The 20,062-nt window shown below is 43.7% G+C and overlaps 1 protein-coding gene across 8 annotated transcripts in view; it reads right to left on the bottom strand.

The window, feature by feature from the left end:
• The window catches only part of OCA2 (OCA2 melanosomal transmembrane protein), a 281,194-nt gene that overhangs the window by 166,006 nt on the left and 95,126 nt on the right, over window positions 1-20,062 (bottom strand). The gene's annotated exons all lie outside the window — the stretch shown is intronic.

Genomic DNA, 20,062 nt, shown 5'->3' with positions numbered 1-20,062 from the left:
CATGCCACAAATAGAGAGCCCATGTGTTGCAACTACAGAGCCCACACACTCTGGAGCCTGCACACTGCAACTACTGAGCTTACACACTCTGGAGCCTGCACACCACAACTAGAGAGAAGCCTGTGCACCACAACTAGAAAGAAGCCCGTGCACCACAACTAGAAAGAAGCCCACATGCCACAATAAAGAGCCCATGAACTGCAACGAAAGATCCCACATGCCGCAACCAAGACCCAATGCAGCCAAAAATAAATAAATCAATATTTTTAAAAAATAAATAAAACACACAGAAGCTTGTATCAGTATAAGTATTTGTGAAGATTGGCCATTTTATACCATATCTATTAGGACAATAAATAAATCATGGATTTCTTTGTTTCAGAGTCTGGATGCCCTAGAGACACACACAACCATCACCAGTCTGCTTTCTAAAGAAAGATTTCCTGCATAATTAGATGACCCTGAAGTAGAAGCTTGATAAAGTATGTTTTATAAGGAAGGCTGCAGTAAATTATCATTAATTATTTACCATATAATCCGTAGGCAACTGGAGAATTAGTTCCACAATATAAATCAATTCTGCCCAATTACTGAGACTGTTATAAAATGCTTAATCTAATTGAAACTTCAGTATTAGCACTGAACCATGAAAATACTTTTTCTATTTAATTATAATTCAAGTGGGCATGGAATTTCTAAGGCAAAATATAAAGAAAGGCAAGGATGCAGAGAATTTGAAAGCCTCAAACATTGCTGGTGCGAATGTAAAATGGTGCATCCTGAGCTGCAGCTGTTACCCTGGACCGCAGAGGCTGCTGCCACTGCCGCTAAGGGTCCTGTGTGCAAGGCAGGTCTCTTCCCACACCTTCCTGGCAGCCTCTGCAGCCAGCCACTGCCTTCCAACTTCCCTGGAAGAACGCACGGCGTGCCTCGGGCTCTTGCAAATTCATGCCAGCCTCTGCGGCCCACAGGCACTCCCCACACATCCCAATTATGACTGCTGTATCCCTCCCTCAGCCCCAACGTGAGTGAGCAAGGGAGCCCTAATCAGCTGCTGCTTTTGCCCCCTCTTGCCTGGGTGGGGAACAGATGCCTGAGGGAAGCACACACGCAGAGGTGGGACCAAAACCAAAGCTGAACCCAGGGGCAGTGTGACCAAAGAAGAGAAAGACAAATATCCCTGTGCAGCTACAGGAGCAGTGGATTAAATCCCTGCAATCAGCTGGGTAAACCCTACAACTGTGGAATACCTGAATAGACAACAAGGGTTCCCGCAACTGAGGCTGCAGACTTTGGGGGCAACTGTGGACATTGGGGGCAAGTACACATGGGGCCAGATCAGAGTCTGAGCTGGCCCCACAGTGCCCACAGCAGGACTAGAGACCTATCTAGGAGTATTGGAGGACTTCCTGGGTAGGCAGGGATTGCCTGTGGCTCACTGTGGAGGCAAGGACACTGACAGCTAAGGCCACAGGAAAATATCACTACTTTTGTTATTCTTTTTTTGGTTCTGTTGTTCTTTTTATTATTATTATTATTATTATTATTATTATTATTATTATTATTATTTAATTTTACCTTTTTCTTTACTTTTCTTTCCTTTTTTGCTTTTATTTTTAAATAAAAATATTTATATTATTTATTTATTTATTTCCTAATTCTACTGTACTTTTTCATTATATTGCTTTTTTTCCTTGGGTTTGTTTATTTCCTTTGCTTTGCTTTCATTTTATTTTTAACTATATTTTAGATTTTTCTATTTTTACTTTACTAGTTTGTTGTTTTGTATTTTTTCCTTTTGTTTTCATCTTTCTTTGTCTTTACTTTTTTTTCATAGTTTTTGTGTGTTTGTTTTATGCTTTCATTGCCTTTTTTAAATTTGCTTTCTGCATTTGATTTGTTTCTGGTTTTATGTTTGTGTTAGTTTAGTTTTTAGTGTTTGTTTTCATTTTTGAAATTGTTTACTGGTTTGGTTGCTCTCTTCTTTCTTTTCTCTTTTTTTCTCTTTTTTTATTTTGTGAGTGTGTGTGTATGTTTCTTTGTGTGATTTTTGTCTGTTTAGTTTTGCTTTTACCATTTGTTTTGGGGTCTCATCTGTTCGTTTTTTGGGGATCTTTTTTAGTTTTGTTTTTGTTTTGTATTGTTTTTACTTCTTATTTTTCTTGTGCACCGTGTGGCTTGCAGGGTATTGGTGCTCTGGCTGGGGGTCAGGCCAGAGCCTCCGAGGTGGGAGAGCCAAGTCTAGGACGTTGGACCACCAGAGAACTCCTGGCCCCATGGAATATTTATTGGTGAGATCTCTCTCAGAGGTCTCCATCTCAACACTAAGACCCAGATCCACCCAACGGCCAGCAAGCTGCAGTGCTGACCACCTCACACCAAACAACTAGCAAGACAGGAACAGAACCTCATCCATTAGCAGACAGGCTACCTAAAGTCATACTCAGCTCACAGACACCACAAAACAGACCAATGGACATGGCCCTGCCCATCAGAGGGACAAGATCCAGCTCCACCCACCAGAACAGAGGCTCCAGTCCCCTCCACCAGGAAGCCTACACAAGTCATTGGACCAACCTCACCAACTGGGCACAGACAACAGAAGTAAGAGGAACTATGACTCTGCAGCCTGCAGAAAGGAGACTGAAAACACAGTAAGTTAAACAAAATTAGGAGACAGAGAAATATGCAACAGATGAAGGAGGAAGGTAAAAACCCACCAGACCAAACAAATGAAGAGGAGTTAGGCAGTCTAACAGAAAAAGAATTCAGAATAATGATAGTAAAGATGATTCAAAATCACTGAAATAGAATGGAAAAAATATAATAAACATTTAACAAGTACCTAGAAGAACTAAAGAACAAATAAACAGTGATGAACAACACAATAACTGAAATTTAAAATACCCTACAAGGAATCAATAGCAGAGTAACTGAGACAGAAGAACGGATAAGTGACCTGAAAGATAGAGTGGTGGAAATAACTGCCACAGAGCAGAAAAAGAAAAAAGAATGAAAAGAATTGAGGACAGTTTCAGAGAACTCTGGGACAACATTAAACGCATCAACATTCAAATTATAGGGCTCCCAGAAGAAGAAGAGTAAAAGAAACGGGCTGAGAAAATATTTGAAGAGTTTATAGTTGAAAACTTCCCTACCATGGGAAAGGAAATAGTCAAGCAAGTCCAGGAAGCTCAGAGAGTCCTATACAGGATCAGTCCAAGGGGAAACATGCCAAGACACATATTAATCAAACTATCAAAAATTAAATACAAAGAAAAAAATATTAAAAGCAGCAAAGGAAAAGTAAGAAATAACATACAATGGAATCTCCGTATGGTTAACAGCTGATCCTTCAGCATAAACTCTGCAAGCCAGAAGGGAGTGGCAGGATGTATTTAAAATGATGAAAGGGACAAACCTACAAACAAGATTACTCTACCCAAAAAGGATCTCCTTCAGATTGGACTGGAGAAATCAAAACCTTTACAGACAAGCAAAAGTTAAGAGAACTCAGCACCACCCACCAGCTTTACAACAAATGATAACGGAACTTCCCTAAGCAGGAAACACAAGAGAAGGAAGAGACCTACAAAGACAAACCCAAAACAATTTTAAAAATGGTAATAGGAACATATATATCTATAATTACCTTAAATGTAAATGGATTTTATATACTCCAACCAAAAGACACAGACTGTCTGAATGGATATAAAAACAAGACCCATATATATGCTGTCTACAAGAGACCTACTTCAGATCTAGGGACACATACAGACTGATAGTGAAGGGATGGATCCCTAAGCAGGAAACACAAGAGAAGGAAGAGACCTACAAAGACAAACCCAAAACAATTTTAAAAATGGTAATAGGAACATATATATCTATAATTACCTTAAATGTAAATGGATTTTATATACTCCAACCAAAAGACACAGACTGTCTGAATGGATATAAAAACAAGACCCATATATATGCTGTCTACAAGAGACCTACTTCAGATCTAGGGACACATACAGACTGATAGTGAAGGGATGGAAGAAGATATTCCATGAAAATGGAAATTAAAAGAAAGCAGGAGTAGCAGTACTCATATCAAACAAAATAGACTTTAAAATAAAGACTATTACAAGAAACAAGGAAGGACACTAAATAATGATCAAGGGATCAATGCAAGAAGAAGATATAACAATAGCAAATATTTATGCACCCCAAATAGGAGCACCACAATACTTAAGGCAAATGTTAACAGCCATAAAAAGGAAACTCGAAAGTAACACAATAATAGTAGGGGACTTTAAAACCCCACTTAAACCAATGGAGAGATCATCCAAACAGAAAATAAATAAGAAAACACAAGCTTTAAGTGACACATTGGACCAGATGGACTTAATTGATATTTATAGGACATTCCATCCAAAAACAACAGAATACACATTCTTCTTAAGTATACACGGAACATTCTCCAGGATAGATAACATCTTGGGTCACAAATTAAGAAACACTGACACTGCAGAAATACAGAGGATCATGAGAGACTACTACAAGCAACTATATGCAAATAAAATGGACAACCTGAAAGAATTAGACAAATTCTTAGAAAAGCACAACCTTCCAAGACTGAACCAGAAGAAATAGAATATATGAACCAACCAATCACAAGCAATGAAATTGAAACTGTGATTTAAAAATCTGCCAGCAAACAAAAGCTCAGGACCAGATGGCTTCACAGGTGAATTCTATCAAATATTTAGAAAGAGCTAACACCTATCCTTCTCAAACTCTTCCAAAATATAGCAGAGGGAGGAACACTCCCAAACTCATTCTATGAGGCCACCATCACCCTGATACCAAAACCAGACAAAGATGTCACAAAAAAAGAAAATTACAGGCCAATATCACTGATGAACATAGATGAAAAAATCCTCAACAAAATACTTGCAAACAGAATCCAACAGCACATTAAAAGGATCATACACCATGATCAAGTGGGGTTTATCGTGGGAATGCAAGGATTCTTCAATATATGCAAATCAATCAATGTGATACACCATATTAACAAACTGAAGGATAAAAACCATATGATCATCTCAATAGATGCAGAAAAAGCTTTTGACAAAATTCAACACCCATTTATGATAAAAACTCTCCAGAAAGTGGGCAGAGAGGGAACCTATCTCAACATGATAAAGGCCACATATGACAAACGCACAGCCAACATCATTCTCAATGGTGAAAAACTGAAAGCATTTCCTCTAAGATCAGGAACAAGACTAGGGTGCCCATCCTCATCACTATTATTCAACAAACTTTTGGAAGTTTTAGCCACAGCAATCAGAGAAGTAAAAGAAATAAAAGGAATCCAAATTGGAAAAGAAGTAAAACTGTCACTGTTTGCAGATGACATGATACTATACATAGAAAATCCTAAAGATGCTACCAGAAAACTACTAGAGATAATCAGTGAATTTGGTAAAGTAGCAGGATACAAAATCAATGCACAGAAATCTCTTGCATTCCTATACACTAACAACAAAACATCTGAAAGAGAAATTAAGGAAACAATCTCATTTACCAATGCAAAAAAGAATAAAATACCTAGGAATAAACCTACCTAAGCAGGCAAAAGAGTACTCAGAAAACTATAAAACACTGATGAAGAAATCAAAGATGACATAAACAGATGCAGAAATATACCTTGCTCTTGGACTGGAAGAATCAATATTGTGAAAATGACTATACTACCCAAAGCAATCTACAGATTCAGTGCAATCCCTATCAAATTATCAATGGCATTTTTCACAGAACTAGAACAAAAATTTTTACCATTTGTATGGAAACATAAAAGACTCTGAACAGCCAAAGCAATCTTGAGAAAGAAAAATGTAGCTGGAGGAATCAGGCTCCCTGACTTCAGACTATACTACAAAGCTACAGTAATCAAGACAGTATGGTAGTGGTACAAAAACAGAAATATAGATCAATGGAACAGGATAGAAAGCCCAGAAATAAACCTTTGTATATATCTTTGACAAAGGAGGCAAGAATATACAGTGGAGAAAAGACAGCTTCTTCAATAAGTGGTGCTGGTAAAACTGGACGCCTACATGTAAAAGAGTGAAATTAGAACACTTCCTAACATCATACACAAAAATAAACATAAAATGGATTAAAGACCTAAATATAAGACAAAATACTATAAAACTCTTAGAGGAAAACATAGGCAGAACACTCTATTACATAAATCACAGCAAGATCCTTTTTGACCCACCTCCTAGAGTAATGGAAATAAAAAACAAAACTAAAAAAATGGGACCTAATGAAACTTAAAAACTTTTGCACAGCAAAGGAAATCATAAACAAAAATAAAAGACAACCCTCAGAATGGGAGAAAATATTTGCAAACGAAGCAACTGACAAAGGATTAATCTCTAAAATATACAAGCAGCTCATGCAGCTCAGTATCAAAAAACCAAACAACCCAATCCAAAAATGGGCAGAAGACCTAAATAGACATTTCTCCAAAGACATACAGATGGCCAACAAACACATGAAAAGATGCTCAACATCACTAATCATTAGAGAAATGCAAATCAAAATCACAATGAGGTATCACCTCACACTGGTCAGAATGGCCATCATCAAAAAATCTACAAACAATAAATGCTGGAGAGGTTGTGGAGAAAATGGAACCCTCCTATACTTTTGGTGGGAATGTAAATTGATTCAGGCACTATGGAGATTCCTTAAAAAACTAAAAATAGAACTACCATATGACTCAGCAATCCCACTACTGGGCATATACCCTGAGAAAACCATAATCCAAAAACAGACATGTACCACAATGTTCATTGCAGCACTATTTACAATAGCCAGGACATGGAAAGAACCTAAATGGACTAACGAATGGATAAAGAAGATGTGACACATATATGTAATGGAATATTACTCAGCCATAAACAAGGAACAAATCTGTGTCATTTGCAGAGACGTGGATGGACCTAGAGACTGTCATACAGGGTGAATTCAGACAGAAAGAGAAAAACAAATATCATAGGCTAATGCATATATATGGAATCTAGAAAAATGGTACTGATGAACCTAGCGGTAGAGCAGGAATAAAGATGCAGACGTTGATAATGGACTTTAGGACACAGGGGGAGGGGGAGGCTGGGGTGTAATGAGAGAATAGCATTGACATACATATACTACCAAATGTAAAATGGATGGCTGGTGGGAAGCTGCTGCATAGCACAGGGAGACCAGTTCAGTGCTTTGTGACCACCTAGAGGGGTGGGATAGGGAGGGTGGGAGGGAGGCTCAAGAGGGAGGGGATATGGGGATATGTGTGTGCATATAGCTGATTCACTTTGCTGTACGGCAGAAACTAACACAACACTGTGAAGCAATTATACTCCAATAAAGATGTATTTAAAAAATGGTGCCACCATGGTGGGAAAGTTAGGCAGTTTCTTACAAAGTTAAATAATAAATTTACCACATGACCAGCAATGCCACTCCTAGGAATCTATCCAAGAGAAATAAAAGCATATGTCCTGTTAAAATAGTTAAACGAGGCCATTGGACTGAGGTGGCTTTTTTTTTTTTATTGGAATACAGTTGATTTACAATATTGTGTTAGTCTGCTGTACAACAAAGTGAATCAGTTATACATATACATATATCCACTCTTTTTTATTCTTTTCCCGTATAGGTCATTACAGAGTATTGAGTAGGGTCCCCTGTGCTATACAGCAGGTTCTTATTAGTTATCTATTTTATATATAGTAGTGTGTATATGTCAAGCTCAATCTCCCAATTTATCCCTCCCTCCCTTTCCCCCCACGGTAACCTTAAATTTGTTTTCTGCATCTGTGACTCTTATCTCTGTTTTGTAAATAAGTTCATTTTTACAATTTATTTTTAGATTCCACATATAAACGATATCATATGATATTTGTCTTTCTCTGTCTGACTTACTTCACTCAGTATGACAATCTCTGAGATGGCTTTAATGCTTTAGCAGCCTATGTAAGAAAACCAAAAACTAAGCTTGTAATGCGTCATGGTTAAGAAATCGAAACCTAAGGACCACTGAGTATAGACAGCTAACTAGCCTTTCCCGAATAAGGCAAACACTTAAGCTATAGCCACTCAAATCATTTCCTGGCTTTGCTTCTGCCTTTTCTCTATAAAAGCCTATCCCTGCTCCTGTTGGTGGAGCTTCCTAACCACTTCCGGTTTGGCATTGCCCAATCTGAATCAATATTTGCTCAGATAAACTCTTAAAAATTTAATATGCCTCAGTTTATCTTTTAACAGTCTACATAAAGCATGAATGTTCATAGCAACACTCTTCAAAATAGGCAAAAAATGGAAACATTCCAAATGTCATCCATGGTGAGTGGATAAAACAAAAGGCAGTACATGCCACAACATGGAACTACTTGATACATCTATGTGACGGAAGAACACATTAGGCTAAGTGAAAGAAGTCAGACACAAAAGGCTGTATATTGTATCATTCCATTTATATGTACTGTCCAGAAAAGGTCATATAGAGAGACAGAAAGATCAGGATTGCCTAAGGCTGGAGGAAGCAATAGGGATAGACTGCAAACAGGCCCTAGGGATATTTATGGGGTGATGGAACATCTGAAACTATGTTGTGGTGATGACTGCTGTTAAGGTATGGATGTTTGTGTCCTTCCAAAATTCATATGTTGAAGTCCTAATCCCTAAAGTATTGACATTAGGAGGTGGGTCCTTCGAGAGGTGGTTAGGTCATGAGGCTGGAGCCCTCATGAATGGGATTAACTTCCTTATAAAGGAGGCTCCAGAGAGTTCCCTCACCCCTTCCACCATGTGAGGATACAATGAGAATTCTGCAACCCTGAAGAGGGCCCTCACCCAACCATGCTGGCACCTTGATCTTGGACTTCCCACCTCCAGAACTGTGAGAAATGAATTTCAGTTGTTTATAAGCCATGCAGTCTGTGGTATTTTGTTATAGTGGCTCTAAGAAACATGGTACTGAGACATGGGGGTACTGCAGTAATACCTAAACATGTGGAAGTGACTTTGGAACTGGATAATGGGTAGAGACTGAAAGAGTTTGCAGGGGCATGCTAGTAAAATGTTACATTGCCATGAAAAGATTGTCAAAAGTAATTCTGGTGAGGGCTTACAAGGAGAAGAGGAGAGCTGTAGAGAAAGTCTCAATCTTCTGAGAGAATTCCTAAGTGGTCACGAACAGTGTTGGTGGAAACATCAGTGGTCTCAACTAGAAATGAGAAAGATGTTACAGGACAATGGAGAGGAGGCAATCCTTGTTATAAAGTGGTAAAGAACTTGGCTGAATTGTGTTAGTATTTTGTGGAAGGCAGAACTTATGACCAATGAAACTGGCTATTTGGTGGAGGAGATTTTTAAGAAAGGATTGAAAGAACTGACTGGTTCCTCTGGAATGCTTTTAGTAAAATGAGAGAAGAGAAAAATGACTTAAAGAAGGAACTGATAATCAAAAAGGAAGCAGAACTTAAAAATTTGGCCTGTCCATATGAAATAAGCAAGGAAGATCACTGAGGAGCTACATGAAAGGGCATGGTCAAATCTCGTATGACATTAGTATGGATCTGCCAGCCCAACAGAACCAGGAACTAGTCATCAAGACAACAGGGAGACTACTCAGCCATCCAAACAGAAGCAGACACCTACTGCCCGAGACAATCAAAGAATAACCCTGAAGGCATTTCAGAGATCACCAGGGCTGCCCCTCCCATCACAGGCCCAAAGTGAAAGGGCCTGCTTGTCAGAAAGACTTCAAAGGAAGTGCCAGTGCTGCCTGGTGATGCTTCACACTGCAAGCTCCAGCAGGCAGTATGCCCAGCAAAGCACAGGGGCACAGCTATCTCCACTTAGATTTTGAAGGATGAGGCCACCTTGCGCCTTAGGCTTGACCCAGGCATAGGGCAGCCAAGAGCATGGGGTCACAGCAGAAAGCCCCTGCCAAGGCAATGCCCAGTAGAGCCACAGACCAGTAAAGCCACTAGTATTTGATTCCAGCCCAGGAGAGCCACAGGCATGTGACCCCAACCTGTGAGAGCTGCAGCATGGGTTGTACCCAGCAAAGCCATGTGGTGAGCAGTGGGGGCAGGACCCCTGCCCCAGTGGGCCTCAATTTTGTGGACTTGCCAGGGACCTGCCAACTCCTGTCTTTACTATTTCACCATTTTGTAATGGGAATATCTATCCTATGCGTGTCCAACCACTGTATTTTAGAAGTTCGTTTGATTTCACAGATTTGGCATGTTTGGTTCACAGCAGGGAGAAATTTGCTTCAGCATGTACATTGAGTCTCATCCATGTCTGATTTAGATGATATTCAGATAAGACTTTGGACTTAGTCTTTTGAGTTGCTTCTGGAAAAAGTTAAGACTTTTGGGGCTATTGCTGAGACAGGAAGACAAGAGTACAGCCATTTTGGAAAAGGACTGAGAGAATAGCCTTGAGCAAGTGGGCTTGACAGGCCCAGGAAAACAAAGCACCTAAAGGCTTGGGCTTCTGAGACAATAACCAGAGACCCACAGGAGTAAAACCTCTATCTCTGTTCCCCTGATGTACATAGTTCCAAAGGACAAAAGTGGGACTATAAATCCATCACATAGCAGAATCACCAATTCAGGGAATTTCCAGTTCCCTGAAAGATACAGATGAAGGCCTGACACACATTCCTAAGTTGTTTTTGTAGGAAGCTGACCCCCACCAGATGAAAAGTGCTGACTGCAAGCACAGAGACCCCAGACTGGTTGAAACAAGAAGACTGTTGATGCTCAAAACTTCACCTGGAGGCCAAGCAATCCAAGAATCGAGCACAAGCTGAAGTGGCACCTTGCGGCCTCCTCCCTCACACTGCTTGTAAAACCCCTTCCTCGAAAGTTCTTAGGGAAGTTGGCATTCTTCCACCTTCTCCCTTGTGCACAAGCTACAAATAAATAAAATTAAAAGCTTTCAATAGAAAGCTTTGCTTGCCTAAGTGTCTCGTGGGAGAGGTATTCATTTCTATAGTATTGCTGTCCAAGAATATGGAGAGGGACCAGGTACACTGGTATGGAATAAATGTATTTTGCACTCAAGAAGGACATGAATTTGAGGGGACCAGGGTTGGAATGCTATGGTCGGAATGATAACTATGACAAATAAATTTCTGTTGTTGATGAGCCTCCCAGTCTGCGTATTTTATTATAGCAGCCCAAACAGACTGAGACAGGCACTAAAGGTCCCTGGACACAGAAGGGAATTCCTCTGCCCTCAGCACAGATGGACACTTAAGGGCCCCAGGACAGAGCAAAAAGCACCTCTGCGCATCAGTCAGGAGGGACCCCCAGGGTGAGAACCACCCCAACCCCTCATACGACCTCTGGAGGAGGCCAGTGCCCCCCAAAAATGGCGCTGCAACAACTGTGCACCAGGCACTGCTCCTGGTGTTTTGGACTCAGTACTGAAGAGATGGGTGTGCCCTGGCTGCTCCCCTAAGCAAGGAATGAGTGTTTGGGAAACAGCGTGAGCAGGTTCCTGGGACAGAGAGGCCTGAAGCCTTGACAGAGACAGCACGCCAGACACCCAGTTCTGAATAGGGACTGAGGGCCAAAGGGGGCTGCACTGCCAGGGGCAGAAGGAAAGGCGAGGAGGGGCCAGAGACCAGGGGCAGGCACTGGGGCTGTGCGCAGGAAGAGTCTGGGTGCAATTAATCATCTCTCATTTAAAACTAGCCAACTACCTGTCAAAACAAAACAAAAACAAAATATGTTTTTCCCTCTTTGTGTGTGTGTGTATGTGAGAGAGAGAGAGAGAGAAAGGGTAAAGAACAGTGAGAAAGAGTGAAAGGAAAATGTTGCAGATCAACAAACCTCAAAACAGCATAATCACCTGAGTGAGGCATTCCATGAGGCCTATTTGAGTTGAGGTTAATTTCTTCCACTTTTATATCTGTATGTGTATGGCTGGCTCATTTTGTTGTGCAGTGGAGGCTAGCACAACATTGTAAAGCAACATACTCCAATAAAATTTAATAAAAAATAAATAAATAAAATAAAGAGACAGCTCTCACACACACACAAAAAATTTCTCCCTCTTTTGTTTAACCCAGGGAGGCTGCCTGTCATATGCAAAGCTCTTTTCCTTCTTACTGTGGTTCCAGGCAGGTTGCATTTCTCTTATTTTTTCTAATTTTGAAAAGCATTACATAGAACATTTTTTAAAAATTCGTCAAAAGTGGGTTTTAATGTACTTGACATTAAAAGCAGTGAAAGCTTCATTAAAGATACTCAGTTAATGTATATAATTTCATGAAATATGCACATAAATGTGTTCTGCTCAGAGATTTCAAATCTTTGTAGAAACAGCTTTCATGAGCGACAACATATCCTTATATTTTGTCTGTTATGTGTGCTATGCCACAGAAACCTAAAATTACACTCAAAATCCATGTTGAAATGCAACCTTTCTCAACAGCACTCACAGAGATGACTTTCATGTGATTAGATATTTTTTTGAACTTTTATTTTTACAAATAACCTAGGCAAAGCTGTTTCAAAATTTTAATAAAGTATTCTGGGCAATGCAGGTTCCAACAACCTTGACAGGTGTCATCATGCCCAGTGCAATGCCGCTATTAACACAGGCACTACTTTCAATGTACTATGAGGCAGATTGCAAGGGTGATGACAAAGTTCCACTTTGATTGCATTCCTCGTAATCTAGTTAAGGACATAAAGTCAGTTACATTCAGTTATGTCAGTTATTCTATTATATAAATAAATACGACATATTCTGCTATTATGACAATATAGCCTTACACTACTGCAATAGGGGAGGAAAGGAGGAGAAGAAGCCAGAGGAGAAAGAGGAGGAGGGAGAAGGAGGAGAAGAAGGTAGAGGAGAAGAAGAGAGAGAGAAAGTGAACTTATCAAAGGACCCACAGTAACCCAGGTTCGGTATTGTGAATAGGATCACTGCCTTGGAACCTGAACTGCACCCTCACTTTGAATCAGTGTTCTCTGACCTCTACCTCACCCTGTCCTCAGACTGACAATGTCAGGCTCAAACGATCCCCGAGTGCTCGACACCTGCCATGACCTCTGACTCTGTACCACCCACCTTGCCAGGCTCCCTCCTCACCAGCAGCACCTTCAGCCTTTGCGCTATCAGATCTCACGTGACATGGCAGATGGACAGAATGCTTGTGCTCCAGAGATTCTGAGTTCCTAGAACCGTTGATAATCTTAGCTCAGCACCGGGCTCCATGTCCCAAAAAGCATGGGAGGTGCTGGTTAAACACAGATATACATGTGTCTCTCTGCAGCGTTTCCAAAACCCTAATTGTTGCTGGGAATCTCCTCTCAAGAAGCATCAGGAAGGAAGGAATAGATGAAGGAACATGCACCGTGGGAGGGGGTGCAGGCCCCAGGTGTGGTGCTCTGGGGATCAACATCCAGCCCCGCTGCCCACTGAGGCCACATGAGCAGCCCCAACAAATCCAAGTCTGAGCAGAGCTTCAGAGGTGCTGCTGAGCTGCCCTGGTTCTGTGTGAGCACAGCTGTGCCAACAACGGGCCCAGCTGCTGGGTCCCAGCAGAGTTGGACCCAAAGTCCCTGGGCAGCATTAACAGAAAGCACAGGTGGTTGTAAGCCCCTGGGATGTTTAGGTGGGTTGTGGACACAGAAAATGTTGACTAATACAGAAACTGGTCCAGAAGTGGGCGCTGTATGTGCAGAAGCCAAAGGTACGTGGCAAGGCTTTCAAAGCTGGGCAGCAGGTCACAAAGGAACTGATACAAGAGGCGGGGAAAATGGCAACTCAGCTTACACAGCAGAAAAACAGTAAGAGGCACCCATGATAAACAAGAAGGTTGTAAATGTACCTAATGAGCTTGGAGCTTTGGGCCCACAGATCTGAGGCAGATGCTAAAATATGGGGGCGGTCCTCAAGCATAAAAACATGCTGACTCTGGCTTTAGGTCTTAAAGTCCCACAGCTGTGGGCTACTGACTGTGTGGCCATGGCAAGGTCAGCCCGGTCAACAAGTGATCCTGTGTCGCCAAGACAGCTTGGATTCTCTCCAAAAGGAAAAAATAAGGATAACTGTATCCATGAATTTTCAGTGCTAAGTTCCTAAGGTACAAATTCCTATTACATATTGCTAACATTTCTGGTAAGAAACTGTAAAAGCTTAGCTACAGCAGTAAAAGAGAGCATGTGAGTTGGTAACTCTTCCAGCTTGGAGAATCACAAGAGCTATCCAAGTCCTCACAATTCCATTTAGGGAATTAGAATATCACCAAAAACCATTTTTTCATGTAGTTGAAACAGCGATTAGAACAACACATTCTGTTCCAAATTTCTCACAACTTCCTTGGAAGGTTCTTTCAAAACGACCACTTTCTGGCCACACATCATCAAATGGACCTTCTTCCCAGCACACGGTGAAAATACCACATTAGGCATGACTGTTTCCTTTCTCCTAACTCTCAAAGAAGCCAGATGCGCACAGGTGGTCTCGGCTGTTCCCACCCCCTCTCTATTCTGTCCCCTTGCCTTAGAGGACAGGCAGCACTGCAGGGTCAGTGCGGAATCAGAAATGCCAGCACAGCCCAGCTTGGGTGCCATCCCCACACCATCCTGCCCTCACAGACACACAGACGCACCTATGCTGAAGGGTTTTGTTTGGCAACATACAGACCCTGCCAAACCGTGACACTAAGGTGGGAACACAACACACGAGCTTGAGAAGAAAGTGGGTTTGCTGGTTCCTATGTGAAGCGTCTGTGATGCTCAGACCTCAAAAGCAGTGATGGGACAGCCCCCCGTGAGGTGGCAGCTGGTCCGCCCCTCAGACATGGCCCCTGCCTCTCGCACACACAGAAGACCCCGGGCAAGAACAGCCACAAGGGCGGTAGGGCAGGGAGCGGGGTGAGAAAGAGCAGAGACCCTTGTTGCCAGGCCCTCCCAAGCCTGTAAGCACAGTGCTGTCAACCTGAGAAGCTCTTAAGTCACTTGTCCTCCCGGGTTTCCTCTGGCCCAGGCACACCCAGTGAGGCCCACAGGACCCGACCACCACCCCCTCTGCCCCATGCTGCCCAGCAGGCGCACCCCCTTCCATTCCTTTTGGAGCTTATTAGGCAAACTGGGCCCCTCGATGAAAGGAGATGGCTCATGTGGACAGTCTCAAGGAGACTCCAGAATAGTGATGGATGCCGGAAGTTCCCTCCAATGGCAGCGTGGTGAGAACTGGCAGCAGTCAGTGCTCCGCCAAGGCAGGGTCACAGCTCGGCAAGAGTCACGAGGTTCTCTCCAGCTATGAGAGAACCAGGCTTAGCGGCTCTGGCACTGGGAGGAGATGGTACCACCCCTTCCTACAGGGTTTGGCCAACCTCTGCTTTCAGCCAGCCTCTTGGCACCTGCAGAGCCACGACATGTGTGGTCAACAGGCCTCTGCTCACTGTGGTCCCCAAGAGACCCAACCTGCTTCACACATGCTGCCACTGAGGCAAGAAGAAGGGGGAGTCACTCTGCTCACACCCCGACAGCCAGGGCACAGGCCATGACCAAACCTGACTTCCAAGGGGAGGCCAGCAGCCCACCATGCACCAAAGGACCAGAATGCATTCATATGGAGGAACAGAGGGGCAAGGGCCCACCACCGAACGCCCTCTTCCTAGGAGACAAGAGAGGGTAGAAAGAGGACACACCTGGCAGGCACTGCAGCAAGCAAGCAGAGCACTGTTACTACCCGTGGTCAGACAGGACCCAGCCCAGGAAAATAGGAGCTGGTCCAGGTCTCACACCAGGACACAGAGAGGCAGGGTGTCACCTCCAGGGACAGCCAGTCCATGCCCTGCCCACACTGCCCCATTCATCTTTCACAAAAAACTGAAGAGTTCTATACGTTTTGCAGATGAAGAAAATGAAATGTGGAGAAGTACTGAAATTTACTTAGCATCACAAAGCCCATATTCATCCTACCACATCATGGCAGTAAGAAATGCCTGGAAAACAGGGCCTTCAACTGCATGCAGACTGTAAGTGCTGAAATGCCTATGATATGCAGGGTGGTCCTGAATTCAAGGCCCAGAACTGTACCACTTGTACACTCTCCTGGGGATTTCAGAAACACAGGCTTCAGAGCTGAGGAATGCCTAGGAAACCCACCCTCACTGCTGCCCCCGTTGCTATGGACCAGCTGGCTCCTACCATTGCGCTGGGAGGGAAGGGGCTCAGGAAGTCACAGGCACCACCCTCCATGAGCAGCCCCTCCCCAAACAGGCGCTGCTGCTGCCCACTGCTCCCCAGGCCAGGAGAGTTTATGTGAGATGACACAAAGCAAAGGCTCCCAGCTCGTGTGGGGTCCCCAGAGCTCAGGGCACATATGCGGTGGCACCCAGCTGCTTGGGGATGGTGTGCAGCAGCCACCACACCACACAGGCAGAAATGGGAGCCATGGGAGTCCCACATGTCTGCAGACACTTAGGCACCTCATTCTTCTTCGGATGGGTCTTCCTGCACTTCATTCATCCTTCCATTTACCAAAGTAGCCCAAGGAAGAACAGTAGTTAGCCATTTAATGTTCTGAACATTTAAAAGCAAACTGGGGACTTCCCTGGGCACAGTGGTTAAGAATCCGCCTGCCAATGCAGGGGACACGGGTTCAATCCCTGGTCTAGTAAGATCCCACATGCCACGGAGCAACTAAGCCCATATGCCACAACTACTGAAGCCCTCGCACACCTAGAGCCCATGCTCCACAACAAGAGAAGCCACCACAGTCAGAAGCCCGCTCACCGCAATGAAGAGCGGCCCCCACTTGCCACAACTAGAGAAAGCCTGCGCACAGCAATGAAGACCCAACGCAGCCAAAAATAAATAAATAAAATATTTTTTTAAAAAATTTAAGAAAAGCAAACTGGGGTGATGTCAGCATCCTGGCAGCATGAGATGTCCCTCCTTTTTGTCCCCCTCTTTTGACAGCTAACTAGGAATCCATCCATGAAGAAAAGTACTTCTGCAGGAGCAGTAGGGTCCAAAGGATCTAGGAAGAGGCTCTCCTGCCTGTGTATCCAGTAATAAGCAGACAGACCCCAGCCCAGGCTGTGAAACCAGTAGGAGCCAGCAATACCTTTCTAATTCCTCTTGGCCATGGTCAGGGAAAACCTGGAGAGTGCTGACCTGGGCTGATGCCCACGAATAAGAGAGAATTTGTAGAAGTCCAGCCTTCCTGAGAGGAGATTCCAGCATGTCACTGAAGGAAAACAATAGGAGTCAGGACACACTGGTTAGGGTAATAGGAACTTGGTCAGTGCTGTCCCTCCCCCAAGGCCACACAGCACAGGGCTGAACCAGCTGACAGGGGAAGGACAGTAGTGAGGGACTGCTTGGCTTCCCCACCTGTGCAGAATGCAGCTGGAGAACCCACTTCTCTCTGCCAGCACCAGAGTACTCAGGCAGGGCTTCCATGCCGGCGAGGAGGGAGGTCAGAAAATAGTCAAATGAGATTATCAAAGGGCATTAAAGGATCACAGTTCCTGATGACTTCACTCAGCACTTCAGCAGGAAGTTTGACCACAAACCTCTGGGAGAAACTCACCCTAGGATCCCCCCCCAAAGCCTGCAGGCACCCCTAAAAGCCCTCCTCTGCCTCTGCAATGGCTCCTAGTACATGTTCCCTGTGTAGTGGTGAGAGCACTCCTGGTAAATGGTAAATGGAGTGCTGCCAGAGAACAGACCAGGTCTGTGGGCAAGCGAGAACTGGAGCTGTAGCACCACTTTCTGCAAACAAAAGAGAGGTTTCCAGCAGCCAGCCTGGTGAGCTGTAAGAACCAGAGAACACATAAAAGTTTACAAATTCTGCCACAAGAAGGAGTAAGAAGAGTGCAGCAGGTGTGTCCATACCAGGTCAGAGAAAGTTTCAGGTATTAAAGGACCAACAAATGGTATACCCCACCTGAATACAACTAGTAAATATTTGAGGAGATACCTGCTACTTCAAATGAGAAAGCAGCAATGCAAAACTACAAGGAACATGAAAAATCAAGGAAATATGTCATCACCAAAGATAACAACAGTCCTCCAATAACTTAACTCAAAGGCACAGAATTTTACTATCTAGCTGATAAAGAATTCAAAATAGCTGTACTGATATAGAGAACAAACTAGTGGTTACCAGTGGGGAGGGGGGGAGGGGCAATATAAAGGTAGGGGAGAGGGAGGTACAAACTACTGGGTATAAGATAGGCTACAAGGATGTATTGTACAACATGGGGAAAGTAGCCAGTATTTTGTAATAACTGTAAATGCAGTGTAACCTTTAAAATTGTATGAAAAAAATAAATAGCTGTATTGAGGACATTCAATGACCTACAAGGAAAGACAGAAAGGCAACTCAATGAAATCAGGAAAACAACACATGAACAAAATGAGAAAATTAACAAATGGATAGAAATCATAAAAGAGAACCAAACAGAAATTCTGGAGCTAAAGAACTCAATGAATGAGATGGAAAATGCAATAGAGCATCAACAGCAGAGTAGACTAAATGGAAGATAAAAAAAGTGACCTATTGGACAGGAACTATGAAATAACTGAATCAGAGGAAACCAAAGAAGAAAGAATGAACAAGAGCAAAGAAAGCCTTCATGATCTGTGGAGTTCTGTCAAACATTCATGTAGGATAACTGGGGTTCCAGAATGAGATGAGAGAAAGAAGGGTGAAGAAACTTTATTTAAAGATGTAATAGCTGAGAACATCCCAAACCTGGGAAAAGACTTGGACATGCAAGTTCATGTAATCTCAATGTAAAACGTCCCTCTCTGATACAATATAATGAAAATATCAACAATAAAAAATGAACAGAGAAACTTAATATCTCTCAACAAACCCTACAGGCCATGAGAGAGTGAAATGACATATTCAAAGTGTTGATAGATAAAAATTGCCAACCAAGAATACACAGCAAAGTTATCCTACAGACACAAAGGAGAAATAAAGGTTTTCCCAGACAAACAAAAGCTGACGGAGTTCACCACCATTACAGACGCCCTGTAAGACATACTGAAAGGAGTTCTTCAATAACAACAACAAAGGGGAGACCTTCAAGATGGCAGAGGAGTAAGTCATGGAGATCACCTTCCTCCCCACAAATAAATCAAAAATACATCTACATGTGCAACGACTCCTGCAGAACACCTACCGAACGCTGGCAGAAGACCTCAGACTTCCCAAAAGGCAAGAAAATCCCCATGTACCTGGGTAGGGCAAAAGAAAAAAGAAAAACAGAGACAAAAGAATAGGGACGGGACCTGCACCAGTGGGAGGGAGCTGTGAAGGAGGAAAGGTTTCCACACACTAGGAAGCCCCTTCGCGGGCGGAGACTGCGGGTGGCAGAGGGGGCAGCTTCCGAGCCACAAAGGAGAGCACAGTAACAGGGGTGCGGAGGGCAAAGTGGAGAGATTCCCACACAAAGGATCAGTGCCAACCAGCACTCACCAGCCCGAGAGGCTTGTCTGCTAAGCCGCCGGGACAGGCGGGGGCTGGGAGCTGAGGCTTGGGCTTCGGTCGGATTGCAGGGAGAGGACTGGGGTTGGCGGCGTGATCACAGCCTGAAGGGGTTAGTGCACCACGGCTAGCCAGGAGGGAGTCCGGGAAAAGGTCTGGACCTGCCGAACAGGCAAGACACTTTTTCTTGCCTCTTTGTTTCCTGGTGCGTGAGGAGAGGGGATTCAGAGCGCTGCCTAAACGAGCTCCAGAGACGGGCGCGAGCCGCGGCTACCAGCACGGACCCCAGAGATGGGCATGAGACGCTAAGGCTGCTGCTGCCGCCACCAAGAAGCCTGTGTGCAAGCACAGTTCACGCTCCACACCTCCCCTCCTGGGAGCCTGTGCAGCCCGCCACTGCCACGGTCCCGTGATCCAGGGACAACTTCCCCGGGAGAACGCATGGCGTGCCTCAGGCTGCTGCAATGTCACGCCGGCCTCTGCCGCCGCAGGCTCGCCCTGCATCCGTACCCCT

This window comes from Balaenoptera acutorostrata, chromosome 8, assembly GCF_949987535.1.
Source record: "Balaenoptera acutorostrata chromosome 8, mBalAcu1.1, whole genome shotgun sequence".
Classification (NCBI taxonomy): Eukaryota; Metazoa; Chordata; class Mammalia; order Artiodactyla; family Balaenopteridae; genus Balaenoptera; species Balaenoptera acutorostrata.
This window is presented reverse-complemented; position numbering and strand designations above follow the sequence as displayed.